We start from the raw sequence: 22065 nt of genomic DNA on the forward strand, positions 1-22065 counted from the left end.
TAGAGCACCTCCAGGTACTGTGAGAGAGAGAGAGAGAGAGAGAGAGAGAGAGAGAGAGAGAGAGAGAGAGAAGCCCTCTATAAGGTTGAAGGCAACTGGTCTACCTTGAAATACTACCGTGAAACACAACATGATTCACATTATGTTTCAAGCAGAAAAGGAACCATGGAGACCCCATCAGTCTTGACTGTGTGCGCGCACAAACACACACGCGCGTACTCCTCCAAATATTAAAGTTAGAAAACACAAATGTACCCCACGTTGACCTTTGGCAGCCAACTGGTCAGCTCATTCCTAATCTTATTTCTTCTATATCCCAGCCCAGTAAAGCAAACTCCAGCCATCACATCACTCGATACACACCTGCAGAATGTGTGAATGAATGAACGAATGCCTCCTACTCTATCAAACAAAATGACCATAAACCCAGGAAAGATTACTATTTCACATGATCACTTTCAAATAAGAATCATGAAAGAGCAAGCTTCTTTCCATACAACAAGGTATGTGGCCTTTGCATAGAGAAAAAAAGAAAACAAACAAACAAACAAACCACCTTGGAAATGAGTATTACCACTTGCTTCCTCAAGGGGCAACCTACAGTACACCTATTTTATATATTTTAACATTTACGGTAATTTGTTCAAATGAATCTGGCCTTTCAGAAATGCCATGGCAGACTTACACACATTGGACCAAAGTGTCAGGGACTGTGATACTCCCAGCATCCAGAACATAGAGCAAGACTCAGAACCCTTGGGTTTGGTTAATGTCATCCACTCCTCAAAATCCCAAAGGCTAGCATGATAAAATGGCCTGAAGCGCTAAAGCACAACCAAGTCTTTGGTTGTAAGATACCTTTGTTGGGCTGGGGGTGTGGCTCAGTGGTAGAGCACTTGCCTAACACATGTGAGGCACTGGGTTCAATCCTCAGAACCACATAAAAAATAAACAAACAAAATACCTTTGTTACCTGTATTTTCTAACTTTTTTCAAAAGTACAAGGAAAATTCTTGAGCATTCTCTATAAGCCCACAACCTACAGATAAGTCACATTTTGGAGTTTTATCCTTTGCACATGCACATGCATGACTTAGGCTCCTAAGTCAGTGACAGGATCAAATCAGGCTCTGCCGCTGGTGGATTTTCCCTGATGAAAAGGCAAGATGGGAAGATGCCCCACCAGGTGGGAGTAGGCTTCAGAGGGATGCGCAAAACCCGACAAAGCAAGTGCTCAGTCGATATAACTACTGCTATTTGTGTTTTCAAAGAGGAGGTATGAAAGAACTTGGGACAGACCCTAGGTTCAGCAGAGAAGCCACAAGAAGAAGGTTCACCAGTCCATACCATGGTGGAGAAGAAACCAGAATCAGGGAATGCAGGTGCCTGGAGGAAGCTTAGCACTCCAGTATGGCCTGAGTCACAGCCCAGTCCCTCCCTACCATATCCCTTTCTTCCCTGAGAGGTGAGCTATGACTCACATGGACTCTGGTCCTAGGTTGCACCCTTGTGATCTGAGTCCATGCTGCCCTGCCCACAGAGTCACTATGCCTGTACTCCAGATCCTGTGCAGTTCCAGACCCTAGGGGGAACTCTGGGTCTCAGGAATAGTTGACAACACTAACCCTAAAAGTTCTCTTTTGGCCTGTGGCTATTTCTTCTCTGGGGGCTCCATTCTGACTTAAGTCCAATGCATAAAGGAAAAGTCCAAGAGCATCACGGTAGTATCCACAACCCATTCGTACCCTCTAACTCCCTTATACTTTTTAAAAATTGTGGCAAATATACATAAAATGTACCACTTTAGCCACTTTTAAATGTATATAATTCAGTGGTATTCACAATGTTGCAAAACTATCACCTCCATCCACTTCTAGAACTTTTTCATCTTCCCAAATGGAAACTTGATGCCCATTAAGCAGTAATTCCCTTGTCCCTTCAGTTCCCAAGCCCCTGGTAACTTCCACTGTTCTGTCTGAATTTGCCTAGTCCCAGGTGCCTCATGTAAGTGAATCCACCCCTTTCTGTCTGGCTTATTTCACTGAGAATGATCTTTATATCTCATTAATGTTGTAGCAGGTATCAGAAACTTCTTTAAGACTAACATTTTGCCATATGTTCACACCACATTTTATTTGTTCATTCATTCATTGATGGGAGCTTGGGCTACTTCCATCTTGTGACTATTGTGTATAATGTCACTGTGGATATGGGTGTATACACATCCACTTGGGCCCCTGCTTTCAATTTTCTTGGGTATATGCCCAGGAGTGGACTTACTGGACCTTGAGGTACTTCCATATTTGGCTTCTTTCATACTTTTAGGATTCTGGCGCCATAACAGGAGCAGCCGCCACAGCCAATGCTCAAGGAGTGCTCTCTCCCTCTGCATTATAGTCTTCTAAGGCTTTGACACATTAATTCACTTAGTCTTCAGAACTACTCCCAGAGGTAGGGTGTGATTATGTTCAGCCCCATTTCATATAGAGAGGTTACCCCCTCTGGCAGTGCCAGTAGCAGGTGTGACACCAGTTCTCCACTGAGAATGTGGCTGTTCTGTCTGTGTACATTCCCTCATCCTGATGGTGCCCTTGGGGAGGCTTTCCTTGCTCTGGACTGAGAACAGCTCAAGGGAGTGGGGGAGGGAGGATACACTGATTGGATTAGTCTGGACTCATTTCTTACAGTAAGAAGTTAAACTCTATGGTGAGAAACGGGATTTATTGGAAGGTCACTGGATCAGCTCACACAGTCCCCGGATCCAAAGACCAACCCTCCCCTCATGCTGTCATCATTCCACATGCTGGGCCTATCCTCACTACCTGGTGTCTCTGAGCATCTTTCCATGACTTCTGAGCAAGTTAACATGAGCTTGAGGAAGCCCACAGCCTGGACTGCCTGGGCCTATAACCAGCCCTGGACTGATCATCACAGAGGGTGGGGAACCATGACAGGCCCAGCCTGGGCCATAGCCCTGCTCAGGCTCAGGAGAATGGGGCTTCTGCCAAAAGAGGGGAGCAAGGCAGGGCAAGTGCCTAGCACAGCCTTGCCATCTACAATAGCCCCAAACTGGAAGCTGCCCAGTAGGAGGGAACAAAACAAGGTTAAGTAAAGTTGCAACATCTACTCAGTGAAACATTTTGTAGCTGTTTAACAAACAACAATTATGAAGACTATGTAGCAACTTTGGTGGGAGAGGGGGAAGCTTATGCAATAACATCTAGTTGGAAAGCCAGGGGTGTGTGTGTGTGTGTGTGTGTGTGTGTGTGTGTAAAATATAAACACACACATGCATGTACATCCACATATATGCATACACTTATGTAAATAATTCACAAGTTTTAAAATGCAGGCAAGAATTGCCAAACTTTTCTGGTCTAACAAACATTGTCTGAGCCAGGTGAGGTACTAGGAAGGACAGTAATATGGAGAACAAAATAAAGCAGGGAAGGCAGAGGGAAGTATTGGATAAAGTAGTGAGTGTTTAGATATGACGACCAGGGAGGGCTGAAGAAAGTAGGGACCCAGTTATGCAGACATTGGGAGAAGAGCATCTCAGGCAGGAAGAGCCACAAGAGCAGTGGCCCTGAGGTGTCCAGCCAGAGAAGCAGCACTGAGGCTGCTGTGGTTGGAGCAGGGTCATGAGGGGAAGAGCAAACTAAGAGCAGAGTCAGACAGGAAACCTGGCCAGATTACATTGGCTCTATGGCCACTGTAAGGGCTCAGGGCTTTTGTGAAAGTAAATAAGAGCTATTTGAGGGCTTTAACCAGAAAAGTGGTAACCTGCCCAACTCTTTTTGAGAGCTGGCTTTGACTTGAGAAAGAGCTGAAAGGATCTAAGAGCAGAGGCTCGGGGACCAGCAAAGAGACCACCACACAGTTATTAGGTGAAAGGGGAGAATGGCCTGGACAAGGGCGCTAGGAACAGGGAAGGCAAGCAGCAGCCACATGCTAGATGTGCTTTGACAATAGACACAGCAGGGTCTTTTGATAAGTGTGAAGATGAGACACACACAAGTCAAAGATGATGGTCCAGTGTGTGGGTCTGATCAACCAGAAGGACAGAACTCACATTAACTGAGATGTGGGACGAGGACCAGGACAGTGAGAGGTCCTTGAAGCCAGTGGAAGGAGGGGTTTCAAGAAGAGAACATGACCAGCTGCACCCAATACTGCTGATGGCCTAATCAGATGGCATCAGAGATTGGGCCATTGGAATAAATAATGTAGCCATCTCTGGGAATCTCAGCAAGGGACCAGGAAAAGGGGAACAACCCTGAGGGAAATAATGGGTTCAAAAGAGAAGAGAATGGCAGCATTATTCACAGCAGCCTAAAGGTAGAAGCAACCCAAGTGTCCATCAATAGAAAAAGAATGGATAAACAAAATGATATACATATTTGATGGAATATTTTTCAGCCTTAAAAAAGAAGGTGATCTGACCATGCTACAACATGGCCTGAAAGCATTACACTAATAAGTGAAATAAGCCAGTAGGCCAGTCACAGAAGGATAAATACTATACAACTCCACTCAGATGAGGCACCTGAAGTAGTGCAATTCATAGAGATGAAGAGTAGAACAGTGCAGTGTGTACCAGGGGCTGGGGGGTGGGGGCATTGGAGCTATTGCTCAATGGATACAGAGTTCCTGTTTCATGAGCTGAAAAGTTTCCGGAGATTGGTTGCACAACAGTGTGAATATACTTAACAGTCCTCACCTACACACCTAGTTTATGGTAAATTTGACAGTCATATGTATCTTATCACAATTTTAAGTGGTAGACAATAGAAGGCAAAAAACTGGAGTAATAAGTGCACACAATTCTTTCAAGGAGTTTTGCTCCAAACTGAAGAAAATAAGGGCATAAATAGGGAAAAAATAAGGAAAGGATTTTTTGTTGTTGTTGCTTCTGCTTTCAACTTGAAATAAACAAACAGCATGTTGATTCGCTGATGAGATTGATCCAAGAGACAATGTTCTTGAATATTTAAATTACATTTGAAATAAAATGTCCTGGTACAGCAGTGATGGTTGTACAACCTTGTGAATGTGCTAAACGCTACTTGATTATACACTTGAAGAGAAAGTTTTGTTTTGTTTTTAAATTTTTTGTAGTTGTTGTAGATAGACAGCATGCCTTTTTTATTTGCTTATTTTTGTATGCAGTGCTAAGGATCAAACTCAGTGCCTCACATGTGCTAAGCAAGCATTCTGCCACTGAGCCACACTCCCAGCCCTCAAGAGAAAGTTTTGTTAGTTTATTTGCAGTACCAGGAATTGAATTCAGGGCCCTGCACATGTTAGGCAAGTGCTCTACCACTGAGCTCTGTCCCTATGAATTGTACTCTTTAAAAGGGTCAGTTTTATGATATATGAATTTTACCTAAATAAAACTAAACTAAAAGCTATAATAAAGTTTTAAGTTTCTGAAGGTCTGTTCTTTTACAGACTGAATTCCCTCTCAGACAGCCCCAGATACCAATAGTTCCTATGACCAGTGATCTATGGGTAACCACAGCTCTGTAGGAGGCCCAGGAGAAGTAAGGTCATCCACATTTTGGCTGAGACACAAATGCAGCATAGCACACACCATCCACTGCCACTGAATTCACTGCAGACATATGGCTCCTTCTACTTAGGGCCATGAATTCTCAGGTCTCTGGTATAGAGAAATGTGACAGGAAAGAAAAAAAAAAAAAAAAACTTTCAACTCAACTCAGAGCAAGAAAACCTGCACCTTCCACCTCAATAATGCAAACGCATGCTGTCCGCCTACATAGTCATACGTCACTTAACAGTGGGGATACAGTCTGAGAACTGCACTGTTAGACAACTTCCTCATTGAGTGAACATCAGAATATACTTACACAAACTTCAATGGTATAGGTCAACCACTGGATTCAGCCTCTTGATGCAATCAAGAGACTCAGTAAGATACCACGTGATGTTTTACAATAAACTATTTGTTTGAGACAGGATCTCACGTTGCTCAGGCTGGTCTCGACCTCCTGGGTTTAAGTGATCCTCTTGCCTCAGCCTCCTGAGTAGCTGGGACTACAGGTGCACCACAACATCTGGCTAAACTTTTTATAAAATCTAAAATAACAATAAATAGTATAGTAAATGCATAAGCCAAGTAGTGCTGTATATAATCGCACATGCTACCCTCTTATACAACTGGCAGCACAGCACGTCTGTTCACACCAGCATCACCACAAACGTGAGGCATATGTTGTGCTACAACATTACCATGGCTACCACATCACTAAGCGACAGGAACTTCTCAGCTCCATTACAATCTCAGGGGACCAGGGTGGTGTATGTGATCCACTGCTAAACAAAATACCATGATGCAGCACATGTCTCTAACCGCCAAGGAACCAGGGACAGACTCATTTTGCGATCAGTCAAATGGGAGGGAAGGGGTTCTTTTCAAACCTTCCCTAATCTGTAACATCACTCATGCTTCCAACCCCTTTTTCCTTTCTTCTGAACAAATTCAAAACAGTATCTTACACTCTGAGATGGTAAATTTTATGTGTCAATTGGGTTAAACCATGGTGACCAGATAGTTGATCAAACATCATTCTAGATGTTTCTGTGAAAGGTATTTTTTAGATAAGATCAACATTTAAATCAGAAGACATATAGTAAAGCAGATTACTCTCCATGGTATGATGGGTGGACTTGTTTCAATCAGTTAAAAGTGTAAGAGAAAATGACTGACCTCCCCAGGCAAGAAGAACCTTGCCAGTGGGCCATCTTCGGACGATGACTACAACTCTCCCCTGGTCTCCAGGCTGCTAGTCTACCCTCCCTAGACTCCACAATTACATGCACCAATTCTTTAAAGTATATCTCTTAATGAATAGCCAATAAGATAGATAGATAGATACAGACAGACAGACAAATTTAGACATCATAATAGTTCTAATTCTCTCCAAACCCTAATTCACACCCAAAACAAGTGATTGCCTAGTAGAATCATCCTGAAGAACCTGTACTTGCATAAAATTTCAAGTCATCAGAGGAATAAAAAGATAAAAATAAAAACCCACAAAATTTAGCAACCTGGGAAGAATAACATCTATTAAGCAAATCAATCATAGTGATTATATTTTTTTTTAGTGATTATATTTTTAATGCAATCTTAGATCAAACAAGTGATATTGATTTTGTAGCATTTCTGTGGCTAGTTTTTACAATATACAACAAATCATTAGATACTGAATTATATCCTATTCCTTAATTGCTATAGGAGATAGGTATGTGACTTACTGGGGATTGAACCCAGCGGTATTTTACCACTGGGCTAAATCCTCAGGCCTTTTAATTTTTGTTTTGAGACAAGGTCTCATTAAGTTGCTGAGGCTGGCCTCAAACTTGCAATTCTCCTGCCTAAGCCTCCTGAGTTGCTGGGAGTATAGACACACGCCACTGCACCTGGCTACCACGAACTCTTAATAGAACTCAGCTTTTCTAGGTTCAAATCCCAGCTCTATCGCTCACTGACTATGAGACCCTGTAAGCTACCTCTGTCTCAGTTTTTCCATTCATAAAATGAAATTTTATGCCCCATGAGGATGTTGTGAAGATTACATGAGATAATATACATAAAGCACACAGGGAACTGCCCTGTACAGTGTTTTTCAAAGAGTAGGTTGTGATCAATTAGTGAAATAAACTCAGTGGGCAGAACAACCATTATTTAAAATAACAAAACAGGGGTTGGGGTTGTGGCTCAGTGGTTGAACATTCACCTAGTGCAGGTGAGGCAATGGGTTTGATCCTCAGCACCACATAAAAATAAATAAATAAAATAAAGGCACTGTGTCCACCTACAACTAAAAAAATAAATTTTAAATAACGAAAAAGCAGAAATAGACTAATGTATCAAAAAGTTATCAGAAGACACTACACATAAGTACCATTTTATTAAACTTTTATTTCAGATATGTGCATGTACTTACACACATACCCTGGATTACAGTCCACATTTTTTTCTTATGCTGGGTCACATAAAAAAAAAAAAAGTGTGAAAAGCTAGTAGACTTTTCCACATAGTAACTGCTCAATAAAATTTAGTAGCAACATCTTTATTATCTAATAGATAATATGTTTGTTCTCACAATAGATAGTGCTATCTACTATCATTATAAAATAGAGCTGCTAACATTTCTATCATTTCTGCCACTGGTTTACAGCAGTGCTGCTTAAGAATCTCTGCATCTCCTTCAATTAACTTGCCAACTCTTTCTTCAAATGGACTTGGGTGGTCATTTAAATATTTTCTGACTCACAATGCTGGCCAAAGATTAGTGAGGCCCCGCCCAGGCCAGAACACAAGAAATATGAGTGATTTGTTAAGAAAACCACATGAGTTACAACTACACAGAGCTTTTGTAAAATTAAATCCATGTTGGAGAGCTGCAGTCTTTCACACCCCCTTGGGAGATGTGTCATGGAGAGAGGTTACCAAAGGTCAGCTAAGCTGCACCTTCTGAGACTGGGCAAGAGTGGAGGTGCCAAACCTCAGCTCTGTAACACACTTCCTTGTTTGGGGACAGGGTTTACATCATTGTGTATTCCCCCTAATTTTCCATACACACACACCCCCCTCACTAGAGACTGGAAATAAAATCTCTATGAAATGCCTGTACTACTAACAGCTTAAGTAAAAGGAGTCTACTAAGTCAAAGGATCTTAGATTTTGAATATCTCAAAACAATTTCTATTACATATAACTTTTTCCCTCCACAAACAAACTAAAAACAAAGCCCTCAAACTAAAACCTCAGTCCCAATTAATGCTTGTTTAAATTGCCTTTTTGAAAAACAATGATAAATAACTGCACACACACACACACACACACACACAGTTTGTTTTAAAGGAGAACGCCTCACTCTAGCTGAGGTATCAATGGGTTTGAAGTTTCAACTATAGTTTCCAAGGTTTTTCCTTAAGTTTGGAAAACAAAGTTCCCTATGATAGAAATGTAGTCACTTCACTTTTCAATTCTCCTTTCTTGAGAATAAAATCTCAGATTAGTGCCAAAGCATTACATCTGGAACATATAAGTGTGTGTAGGGATGTAAACTAAACTTTTAATATGTGATATTGTTACTTTCTTGTTTTTATTCCGTTCTTCCAACTACGATGCCAGTGAGCTAGGGGGAGGGGAACAAAAACTGCTTTAGCAGCAGAATCCTTTACTCAAATGAAATCCTACCTCTTCACTCAATAAACAAAGCAAGTAAAAATGGGGGCTGATTCCAATACCCACACCATTAACTGGTGCCTGCTGGGGTGAGTCTGGTTTTCACCTCCTCAAGGTCTGAAGGCAGGGGTGATGGGAGTGTCTGGGGCATCACCAGCCAATGCTCAGCGTCTGGAAGCCCAGGCTGCCAGATAACTTCCATGTTACAAATGCAAGAGTGAAGGTCTTATCCAAGATCTCCAACCTTAGATTAGCCACTGCTCCGCACCATGTCATGGTCTTCAATGAGGAAAAGAAAAATTACATCCCTGGACTTGAAAGGGTAGATCTCTAAGTGTCTCCTCCACATACCAAGTGACTAGGGGAGCTGAGCGGGTGATGCTGGCAATGAAAAGCACTTGGGTTCCAGACTGACTGTTGTTAAGATGCAAAACTCCCCATGTGACCTACAGGGTCAACAACTTCTATCAAAATCTCAGCTGCCTCTTGGCAGAAATCAACAAGCTGATCCTAAAATTCATGGTGTGGAGGAGGGGAGATAATCAAAACAAGCCTGAAAAAGGTCAAAATTGGAGTATTCATACTTCCTGATCACAAAGCTTACTACAAAGCTACAGTAGTCAAGACAGTAGACAGCACAGACATTAAGGACACTGTGAACGGAACAGCACTGAGAGTTAGAAACATTGGCGCTGTACTTATGGTCAACTGATTTTCAACATGGGTGTAAAGACAATTCAATTGGGAAGAACAGTTTTTGTTTGTTTTTTTCTTCTATTCCTTTTTTTTTTTTTTTAAGACAGGGTTTCTCCCTAAATTGCTGAAGCTGACCTTGAATTTCTGATTCCCCTGCCTCAGTCTCTGGAGTAGTTGGGATTACAGATATAATCTGGAAAGAATAATCTTTTCAAAAAATGGTGCTGGGATGACACCATTAAGTATTCAAATACAAAAGAACAGAGTTGGACCCCTACCTCATACCACATACAAAAATTAACCTTAATCTAAGAGCTGAAACTACAAAACTCTTAGAAGACACAGGCACAAATCTTCATGATCTTGGACTGGACAAAAATTTCTTAGGTATGACACCAAAAGCAGAAGCCAAACTAGAAAACCAGATTAAAGTGAACTACGCCAAAATTAAAACTTTGTGTTTCAAAGGACACCATCAAGAAAGCAAAATGATATCCAAAGGACAGGAGAAAATATTTGAAAATCATGTATCTTTCTGATAAGGGACCAAACAGAGGATATATAAAGAACTCTTACAATTCAATATCTGAGTCACTGTAAAAACACAGCAAGCACTAATGTGGGGTTCCATGTAAATGTTGGTGAGCAGGGAAATTCACAGCTCCAGAATCCACGAACAAAGAGAAACAACTATGTCAAGACATTAATCTCCACAGCGCACTCTTAGGTAATGACTTTATTACCCCCACTTAATAGATAAGGAAACTGAGGCCTAGAGAGGATCAGTGACTTTCCCAATGTTACCCAGCTGATTTGTGGTAGTGTGAGGATACCAATTTAGGCAATTTGGCTCCAGAGTTATTACCAAAACAAAGACCTCTTCTAAAGCTAATAAGATGATGTTGAAATGGGCAAACTTAGCCATTGCTGGGAAAAATCACAGAACCAAAAATATAGAAAATGTCATATACTTGGTGTTGCCCAGCAAGCACACATGCCAGTGAGTTATTCCTGAGCATCAACTCTGGGCAAGAAGACAGGTTCAGACAAAACCCTGAAAGCTGTCCAAACTCCCAACACCTAGGAGGGAGAAGTTGGGGTGTCATGGAGAAGTAATAATTACCAAGACCCTGTGGGGCTTGAGGGGCTGTCTGTGATCTCTCCAGGGGACATGGGGTGAAAACAACACAATAAAAAGGGGCATATGTGTAAATGCAAATTTGGGGAGAAAAAAATGAGTTTGTGGACAAGAGAAAGGTGACAAATATAAGAATAAAATCAGTTGTGGAAGTAAGGTGTGGCATTATTTCTTTGTTTACTGTTTAAATGTTCCTTTGGTAGCTAATACATCCACCTTTTCAACAACAACAAAGATAGATAACCCAATTTAAAAATGAATAAAAGGCATGAAGACATTTCTCAAAAAAAAAAAAAAGATACATAAATGGCCAATAAGCACAAGAAAAATGGTCAACATGGTTAGCCATCAGGGAAATATAAACCAAAACCACAAGGAGAGCCTGTGAGGTGGTACATACTTCTAATCCCAGCTATTCAGGAGACTAAGGCAAAAGGATCCCAAGTTCGAGGCCAGCTTCAGAAACTTAGTGAGACCCTGTCTCACAATTTAAAAAAATACATATATAAAGGGATGGGGGATAGCTCAGTGATAGAATGCCCCTGGGTTCAATCCCCAGAACCACATACACACTCACACACACACACATACATACATACATACATGAGATACCACCTCATACCCAACAGGACAGCAGTAATCAAAAAGATGGATAGTAAGTGAGGATGAGGATGCAAAGAAATAAACCCTCATATACTGCTGGTGGGGTTATAAATGGTTCAGTCACTTTGGAAAAAGTTTGATAGTGATAAATGTCAAATATAGGGCTGGGGATATAGTTCAGTGGTAGAGTGCTTACCTGGCATGCACAAGGCCCTGGATTCAATTCCCAGTAACATACACACAGAGTTAAAAAGAGTTACCACATCACCAGCATTGCTACGAATCCAAGAGAAATGAAAACATACTTCCATACAACGTTGTACAGTTTTACCTACCAGGGTGGTAAAAAGAAGAGAGATGTGCCTAGACAGAGAAAGCACTCTAGAACACAGTTAAATGGAAAAAATTAATTGTGAGCAATACATGTAAAATGGGATAATTTTAAATGTATTGTACATGTATATGTACTGCATATGTTTATTTTTTCTTTCTTTTCTTTTTAAGATACCTGCACATAAAAGCAAGAAAAACATAAATTCCTTCTGGAAGCAAACCTGGGATGGGAGAGGTGGAATTTCATTTTTTTATACTACAACTTCTAGTTGTATATAAGAATACAGTCAGGATTCCTTGTGAAAAAGAATATTTGCTTTTCTAGTCAAAAGGGAAGAAGAGAGGGAAGAGGCCCTTGGAGGTGGGCAGTGTGGGAAACTCTGAAAGTGGACTCACGCAAACAGTATATCGCAGTCAAGACAGAGGGAGCAAACGTATGAAGGGGAAGAGCCTCTATAGTATCTGAAGTCCTGGGTTGGGCCCTGTTGAAACATCCTGAGAGTGACCAGCATGCAGAGTGGGAGAAGACAAATCAGGACAAACCTGGAAACAGCCAGGTTGCAAGTGTGCAGAGCCCTCAGGAACCAAGGGCCTCCACTGATCTTCTCCAACTCTGGTCAAGGGCCTCTCTTTTTGGAGTATTCTAGTTTTGACTTGAGCTCCAAGTCTACTTTTGCCTCAGCTTGTGAATCTGTCTTGGAAAAGTCAGGAGATACCTAGGAACTGAAGGCAATGATCTCCTGCAGACTCACTGTTTTGTGGCACACAGAGGCCCTGGGGCAATCCCCCAACACCCTAGGAGTCCTCACTATGCACTGGCATTATGCCAGGGTCAGGTATTTAACCAGAGGCGGCCTCTACCTCCCAGAGCTGACACTTCATGGGGATGTGTACCACCTCTCTTGACATCACTGCATCCCAGATGAATTTTCTGGGCAGACCCTGCTCACCTCCAGCTCTCCAAAGCTGTCAGTAAGTCATTCATGACTCCAACTTCAATCTCCTGATCTAGAAGATGACAATAAGAGGGCTTTGCCACAGTATGTTTAAAGAAATCATGAGGATGCAGGTACAGAGCCAGCAGCACAGAGTGCAGCCATTCCAATCAACTAGCAACTAGCATTTGAGGGTTGCTATCTCCCCCCCGCCCGCCCCCGCCACACACACACAGTCATCTGTGAGACTTACATCATCTAAGAGCCTGGTAACATCCCCCCACCAGTACTGGGGATAGAAACCTGGACCTGGTACCTGCTAGGCAAATGCTCTGCCACTGAGCTATACCCCAACCCTTAAACTTCCCAGACTGACCTTGAACTTGTAATCCTCCTGCTTTAGCCTCCCAAGTAGCTGGTATTAAAGGCTTGTGCCACTGCACCCAGCTCCAGGCAACTCTTTATCTGGACTTTTACAAATGCTGTTTTCCTTCTATCCCTCACCCACACCCCAACCACCACTACCACCACTAGGGGCAACTAGCAGCCATTCTTTTTTCTTTTCTTTTTTTTTTTTTAAGAGAGAGTGTGTGTGTGTGTGAGAGAGAGAGAGAGAATTTTTTTAATATTTATTTTCAGTGGACACAACATCTTTGTTTGTATGTGGTGCTGAGGATCGAACCAGGGCCGCACGCATGCCAGGCGAGCGCGCTACAGCTTGAGCCACATCCCCAGCCCCACTAGCAGCCATTCTTGTCTGTATCTTCTTAGATGTCACTTTTTCCAAGATACCTTCTCGTCACATCTCTTCCACCATTTTATAGATGAATCACCAAAACTCAAAAAGGCAAAGTTACTAGCACAAGGTCATATTACCCAGATCTCATATTCTTTATTTGTTTTAAAGTATGCATATTTTTAAAAAAATATTTTCTTACTTGTCATTGGACTTTCTTTCTTTCCTTCTTTCCTTCCTTCCTTCCTTTTCTTTCTTGTGCTGAGAATAGAACCCAGTGCTTCACACACACTAGGCAAGTGCTCTACCACTGAGCCACAATCCCAGCCCCAGATTTCAAATTCTTAACTCCTGGGAATCTTTTTTTATTTGGTTTAATTAGTTATACATGACAATAGAATGCATTTTCATATATTATACACAAATGGAGCACAACTTCTCATTCCTCTGGCTGTACACAGGGCAGAGTCACTCCAGTAGTGTAATTATGCATGCATATAGGGTAATAATGTCTGTCTCATTCTACCATCAACTCCTAGGAATCTTATACTGTATTAAATAAACTTTAACTGATCATTAATCCAGAGAAAGAGGAGGACACACACACTTTCTGGCCTTTGATGCTATACATTTTGATCTTTTCACTTTTTGCATCAGAGCCCTGCTTCACAACTACTTTTCCTCCCCATGATTCCCTTTAGGTAGATGTAATTAATTGAAACAAAAGAAGGCACCCCTACCCAGGGAAAAGGGGTGAGACAAGTTTTATTATATGAGGGGTTATAACTCCTAAAGTGCCCTGCTAGGTTCATGTTCATTCCCCAGGTGGTAGTTTGAGAAAACATCAATGCTTCTGGCCCCACCTTCTGAAAAGGAATGCATGAGCCTTTAGTCAACTACCCTAGCCCACAATGCCAAGACCTTACTCCAGCTATCTGCTAGAATCTGAGGGAAGGGAGGGGACTTCTGCCTACACTGCCTCATTCTCCTTCCCCTGCTCCAGTGAGATACACCATGTCCAGGGCTCAAAAGCTGACTGGTCAACTGGGAGTTCAATGGCAACCTTAAGTTCCATATGCATGGAATGGTCTTTTCCCAGGTATCCTATATATGCCAGGTGATGTAAATAAGAAAATATCTGGATGAAACACTATGAAATTAATTTTAGAAAAATACAGAAAGGGCTGGATGCCTTGATACATGCCTGTAATCCCAGTGACTTGGGAGGCTTGAGGCAGGAGGATCACAAGTTCAAGGGCAGCCTCAGCAACTTAGGGAGACCCCCAGCAACCTAGTGAGACTGTGTCTCAAAATTTAAAAAATAAAGAAGGACTGGGGATGTAGCTCTTGGTATAAAGTGCCCCTTTATTGGTTCAATCTCTAATGCCAATCAATCAATCAATAAATAAATAAATAAGGAAGAGGAGAGAAAATGGAGGGGGATCACAGTTAATAAGTAGATTAAGGAATGGGTCACAAAAAATTCAGTGAAAGAGTGGCCACATCAATAATTATAGCAGTTCAATTCACAATAGCTAAGTTACGAAACCAACCTGGATAAAGAAAATGTGGTATACATACAGGGTGGAATATTCCTCAGCCATAAAGAAGAAGGAAATTATGACATTTGCTTGTAAATGGATGGAACTGAAGACTTGTGCTAAGTGAAATAAGCCAATCCCAAAAAACCAAAGTCTAAATGTTTTCTCTGATATGTAAATGCTAACACACAATGGGGGGGATGTGAAATACTTTGGATTAGACAAAGGGGAATGATGGGACGAGAGATGGGATGTGAACAGAAAGAGTGTAGAATGAATTAGACTTAACTTTCCTATGTTCATATACAAATACAAGACCAGTGTAACTCCACATCATGTTCAACCACAAGAATGCGAAGTTATACTCCATGTATGATATGTCCAAATACATTCTAATGTCATGTATCACTAAAAAGAACAAATAAAAAATTTAAAACTTAATTTTAAAAATTCAGTAAAAGAGCCAGGCACAGTGGCACATGCCTGTAATCCCAGCAGCTCAGGAGGCTGAGGCAGGAGGATCGTGAGTTCAAAGCCAGTCTCAGCAAAAGCCAGGCGCTAAGCAAAATTAATGAGACCCCTGTCTCTAAAGAAAAAAATACAAAATAGGGCTGGGAATGTGGTTCAGTGGTCAAGTGCCCCTGAATTCAATCCCTGGTACCCCTCCAAAAAAAAAAAATCAGTGAAAGAATAAAAGAAACAGAGCTGCCCTTGCTCCCACTCTATGCAGGTATAGGGCTTTTTAGTCAGCTTTTATGTCACTGTGACCAATGGACCTGACAAGAACACAGAGGAGAGGAAGTTTATTTGGGGCTCATAGTTTCAGAGGTCATAGATGGCCCAGGTCTGAAATGAGGCAGAACATCATGGCAGAAGGGTGTGGTGGATGAAATCGGCTCAGGACATGGCAACAATGAAGCAGAAAGAGGGTAGGGGGAGTTGTGGCTCGGTGGTAGAGTGCTTGCCTAGCATGCAAGAGGCACTAGGTTTGATCCCCGGCACCACATAAAAATAAATAAAATAAAGGTATTGTGTCCATCTACAACTAAAAAAGAAGCAGAGAGAGAAAGCTCCACTACTCACCAGTGACAAAATATAGTCCCAAAGTCACACTCTCAGTGACCCACCACCTCTAGCCACTCCCCATCTACCTACAGTTACTGCCCAGTTAATCCATATCAGTAGGTTAATGAATGCTTAGGTTGAGGCTTTCATAACCTAATCATTTCACCTCTAAACTTTCTTGCCCTGTCTTACTCATGAGCTTTTGGGGACACCTCAGATCTAAATCATACAAAGGTGCCTGAGCAATACAGAATTGACCTTGAAGGTTTCTAATCTATGCCAATGGCCTTTCTGCTCTCCCTCTGGTCACACATGGCTCATGTGAGTTCTGGTCAGGGGCTCAGGGACCTTGGTAATGGAAGAGAAGTAGAGACAGATGCATGAGATAGATATTGATGGAAAAAGAATAATCAGGATGTAAAACAGACTGGGAGGATGGTGGCATGCAGAAGCCTGGAGGCCATATCTTATCCTCATCGAAATCAGGGACTATATCTGATTCTCTGCTGCTCCCCACTCCTAGCTTTCTTCCAAAGGAACAGCTGTGTTGGAAGCAGTGAATTCCCTGTCAGTAAAGGATTCCAGTTCAGGGTCAACAATAACTAGGAAAATAGGGCTAGGGATGTGGCTGAGTGCCCCTAAGTTCAATCCCTGGTACAAAAGAAAAAAAAAAATCATTTCAGGCAAGTTCCATGAGCAAAATATAATGGGAGAATGTGACTAAAACTGTTGGGGAGGGATTGCTTTGGACAGAGTGGTCAGGGAAACTCTTCCTACAGAGGAGACAACTGAACTGAAGGGTAAGAAAGTGCAGGTCATGGGAAGAAGTGGGAGATAAGTGTGTTCACTAGAAGGAAGAGCATGAACAAAGGCTCTGAGAAGTCTCCTGATACCTTGAACTGAAATACTGATCAGCTGCATTCCATTCTGAAGGCCCCCACAGACTAACAGCCCCTGACCTGACAGCCTGCCTTCTCCGTTGTGCTTTCGTCCTAAGTCAAAGCACATCTAAATTTTGTACTGGAAGGTGTGCTCTGAGCTAGGGTACAAAGAAATGTGTGTGCACCAACATGCCACTCCCTAAAAATTTGGGCCTGACCTGGAGAGGGGATGAGTAAAACTTGCACCTCTCCACCAGCCATTCAGAGTCCATTTTTATGGCACACAGGCTTCTTGAAGAATATGATGAAAGGGGAAGCCTCTGGGAAAACACACACCTGTGCTCCAAGTGTCTCATGTAGATTTCAGGAGGAACCCAGGGCCCTAGGTGCAACACTCCTGTTTATGGAGTTCAAGAAGAAAGAAACTAAACTGACAAGAAGAAATTAGACAGGTGCAGCCCAGGGAGACTCCACTGACACAGGAGTCAATCTGCTGGAGATGAAAGAATAAAGGAGAGGGAGACAAGATCAGGCCCCTGGGCCCTTAAATAGACTCTCACACTCAGAGACCAGTGGATGTGTGCCTGTCAGGGGGACAGAGGCTTGCAAGAATTCAAGTGAAACCTCATCCACTCCACCCCACACACCACTCCTGAGAGGCAAACATCCAGTCACATCCAAGAGCTTCCAGAAGGTTCAAGATCCCATTTCCCAGCAGTATCCTTGACAAAGTTCACCTCTGACCCCACATTCTGAGATATACTTTGCACAAGGCTGGTTAACCATAGTAGGTATCCCAACAAAGTCCAAGTTTCCCTGGGCTGAAGGGAAAATTCTGCTACTGCATAGAAAACACCAGATCCCTAAGAGGAAAGGAAGAAGGAGAAAGAGTCTACACATTCATTTCATTAGGAAGCTAGGGATGTGATACACTATTAGTCTGATGTCAGCAGTGATAATAAGAGCAACTAACAGCAGGTAGAATTCACCTTGTACTGTCACTATTGGGAACTTTAACCTTATCAAACCCTTTAAGGTTCATACTATTATTACCCCCATTTTACAAATGAGGAAACTCAGGCATAGATATGTAAAGTAACTTGCCTAAGACTCACAGCTAAGACAAAGAGAGCAAAGCTCTCCTCTTCCACACCCCAGGGAAGAAATTAGTTATACCTAGGTAATGCACGAAATGCTTAAAAATAAGTTCTGCATTCAGGACAACTGCTGTTTGGCAGTTCGGACATCCTTGCCCAGTTTTGGACGCAAGCCTGGTCAAGGCAATAAATCGAGCAAGCCAAGTCCTCTAAGAACAAGCCCTCTGTTTCCGCAACATTCAAGCCCACTGTGAGACCAATGATAATCGAGAGCAGCCCTCCACCACCGCAATGCCCAAGGGAACCCATTTCCATCCAGCCTTATCAAATTCCACCCTTAGAAAACTCTCACCCGACTCTGGCTAGAGGCACCAATTTTCACCTTAACCTCTAGGCGTCCACCGCCCACCTCAGGATCCTTGGGCTGAGCAGTTTAAAAGACGAAGCCTCCGCCAGCTCAAGGACCCGGGCGGGCCCGGGCGGCAGTCCCCTCTCAGAGCGCTCAGAGCCCAGCTGCCCCGCTGCGAGTGACCAGGGACCCGGAGAGCCACCACCAACAGCGCCTCACGCGAGGCAGACCTGGAGACGAAAGTTGAGGAAAAGGGGCGCGCCCCCAGGACAGGTGGCGCCTCCCTCTCCGGAAGTAGCTCCGGGAATTTTCGCCAGGAGCTCCCAGGGCACCCAAGTCAGCGTCTCCCTCAAGAGCAGCGGCTGGTCAGGACCGCGAGTGGCACTGCCCACCTGCGCTGCGCCCAGCGCACCCCTCGCGGCGTTGACACCAGGAGGGAGGCGCGAGTCCAATTCTGGCGGGGTTGGTGGGTTAAGGGAAGGGAGGAGCGAACCCCAGAGGCTGTAGCGGGCGGGTAGGATTCGCTTCCACCCTCGCAGACTCACCTCGTCGGCCCGCGCTGGCTCGGCCCGGCGGGGCTGAAGAGCGCTCCGCGGCGGCGGCGCCGGCGGCTGACCGGGCGGGGCGGGGGGCGGGGCGGGGAGGCGGAACCGGCCACGTGGGCGGGAGGCGGGAGGCGGGCCGGGACCCCGGGAGCGCCCGAGCTGGATAAAGCAGGTCCTGGACGCGGCCCCACGTGGCTGCTGTTCTACACCTTGCTTCCCGCGCCCCGCCCGGGTCTCCCGGAGAGGTAAGAAGGGAGGGCAGGGGGACCCTCAGAACACTCATTGCGACCCAAACCCAACTTAGACGGAGGGTTCATCGGGCTGGAGACTGAGGGCGACGGCCAGCCCTTGGCCCCTGCTTCCCAGGGCCGCGAAGGCGCCCCGGAAACCCCATGGGTGGCTAAAGGATAGGTATCTAGCGGGATACTTCACACCAACTGGCGACTGTAAAGGCAAGAGTGGCAGGGGTTGCCCTAGCTGGGTAGGGCCAAAGCCTTCGCGCGAAGTCCCCACGGTAGCCGCTAGGCAGATCTCCAGCGTGTCAGGTCTTGCCCAAGCCTCACTTTCCTTGACTGTAGAGGTGAGAATGAGGACGGGCATCGAACTGCTCGAACCCCTGGGCGCCCAGCACGTCTTCAGTAATCGAGGGTTAGTTGTTGGGTGCTGAGTCTGTAGAAGTGGCTGGGTCACCCATGCAGAAATAAACATGGGAATCTGCACCCAGTCATTCATTTAATAGATAAATAAATGTCTGCTGTCCTCAGGACCTCATACAGTCCGGAATAAAGAATGCTCTAGACTGTAGTTACTGAGCTGTCATGATTCCATGAACCACTTGTGCATTTTAGGTGTGTGAAGAATTTTAACATTCCCAATGTTAAAATGGAGGGTCTGTGCGGCGCCCACTTCTCAGAAGAAAAAACTGAAGCTTAGAGAGTTTAAGCCAGCCCCCAGGTGAGAAAGATCTGGAGATGACCGTTGGGCCCCTGCTTATCAAGAAAAGAGCATTAGCCAATAGGCGGGCGCTCAAGCTGGTGTGAAGTAAGCAACAAGACCAGGGCTGAGTGGACTTAACTCTCTCCAAGGAGTGAACTCTGCCACTCCTACATCCCAGTTCATAGGATGAGAGTGAGAGCTCACTGGAAGGCATCCCAGGGATATAGATCTTCCAGTCCAGCCCCAAGGACCAGTGCAATGACTTTAGAACTTGCCTTGACCCAGCTGGGACTGTCCTCATGGCACCTCTGCCTGCTACTGCTACTTAGCCTCTTCCTAGCCCACAGTCCCCTTCTGGGCCAGAAATCAAACATCTTGAGCAAATCAATGTCCGTTCCAACAGCTGCAGCTTCATTCCACTACAGCTTCAAGGGGGCTCCTAGACTCTAGACTGAGCCCTGGTGACCCATTGGTTTCCTGTTCAGGGAAAACACACTCCCCTAAGTACTCCATTTTTAAGGGCAAACTTAGTGTCCAGATCTCTAGTTCTCAACCTTTCCCCACAAGAATACCTTTGTTGGATGAATGGATAAAAAAAATGTGGCATTTATACACAATGGAGTATTACTCTGCATTAAAAAATGACAAAATCATAGAATTTACAGGGAAATGGATGGCATTAGAGCAGATTATGCTAAGTGAAGCTAGCCAATCCCTAAAAAACAAATGTCAAATGTCTTCTTTGATATAAGGAGAGTAGCTAAGAACAGAGTAGGGTCGAAGAGCATGAGAAGAAGATTAACATTAAACAGGGATGAGAGGTGGGAGGGAAAGGGAGAGAGAAGGGAAAATGCATGGAAATGGAAGGAGACCCTCAGAGGTATACAAAAGTACATACAAGAGGAAGTGAGGGGAAGGGGAAAAATAATACAAGGGGGACAAACGAATGTCAGTAAAGGGGGCAGAGAGAGAAGAGGGGAGGGGAGGGGAGGGGAGGGGAGGGGAGGGGGGATAGTAGAGGATAGGAAAGACAGCAGAATACAACAGACACTAGTATGGCAATATGTAAATCAATGGATGTGTAACTGATGTGATTCTGCAATCTGTATATGGGGTAAAAATGGGAGCTCATAACCCACTTGAATCAAATTGTGAAATATGATATATCAAGAACTATGTAATGTTTTGAACAGCCAACAATAAAAAAAAAAAAAAAAAGAAAAAAAAATAAATAAAAAAAAAAAAAAAAAAAAAAGAATACCTTTGTTATTCTCCTTCCTCCACACTGCGGAAGATTCCTACTAAAACCAACCATGTTCATTAAGTAATTAAATTTATTAAGTACAAAGCAAAAGGCTTCCACTCATTCACCCAGGACTCAGTTGGCAACTTCAGACCCACATGTGACACCTGAGGTTCTACCTAGGCAGCCTTACCAAGGAGAAGAGTTTTCTTTCTAATAGATTCAGTTTAATTATTTGAGTGTCAACTATTGCCATATCCCATGCTGGGCTCTGACTAGTATCAAGACAGATTGTCTGGGACCTCATGGAGCTGAAGAGGAAGATAATCCCCTCTACAAGCAGATGGGGAACAAGACATGGAAAGAGACACTTGGAGAGGCGCTGGTCTAGGTAGAAGGAGGCTTCCTTGGGAAGCAGGTCTGGGCTGAACCCTGACAGGCCAGGGAACCAGGCAGGGGAAAGTGTGAAAGGTCAGGTGGTGTGGAAGCAGGAGAGAACAGATCACCATACTGGAAGTCCACAAAGGTGGCAGGTGGTGGGGGGGACGAGGCCAGAGGAGATTTGTTGGCCAAGGTGAGCCAGACTTTGCTCATAGGAAGGCAGAGGCATTTGGGATTTGGGGAACATCACACTGGTTGCTGAGTAAGGAAGGAATACAGTAACTAAGTCTGTTCACTGCCAAAAGCAACGTGTCTTTGTATTGTTATTAAAGGCAAACTCCTTGACTTCCTTTTTTATAATTCAGG

General features: G+C 43.7%; 1 protein-coding gene across 5 annotated transcripts in view; it reads right to left on the reverse strand.

The window, feature by feature from the left end:
* Arhgef3 (Rho guanine nucleotide exchange factor 3) overlaps positions 1–19188 on the reverse strand; it is a 310186-nt gene extending 290998 nt beyond the window's left edge. Inside the window, exon 1 of one of the 5 annotated variants that reach the window (XM_027921548.2) lies at positions 19140–19188. The gene's annotated coding sequence lies outside the window, so the exon portion shown is untranslated. Of the gene's footprint in view, positions 1–18654; positions 18680–19139 lie in introns of those variants that run through there. The other 4 variants (XM_027921552.2, XM_071618838.1, XM_071618839.1 and 1 more) reach the window with 4 other exon arrangements.
* Between the last annotated feature and the right edge of the window lie 2877 nt (positions 19189–22065).

This window comes from Marmota flaviventris, chromosome 1 (assembly GCF_047511675.1).
Source record: "Marmota flaviventris isolate mMarFla1 chromosome 1, mMarFla1.hap1, whole genome shotgun sequence".
NCBI classification, from domain to species: Eukaryota; Metazoa; Chordata; class Mammalia; order Rodentia; family Sciuridae; genus Marmota; species Marmota flaviventris.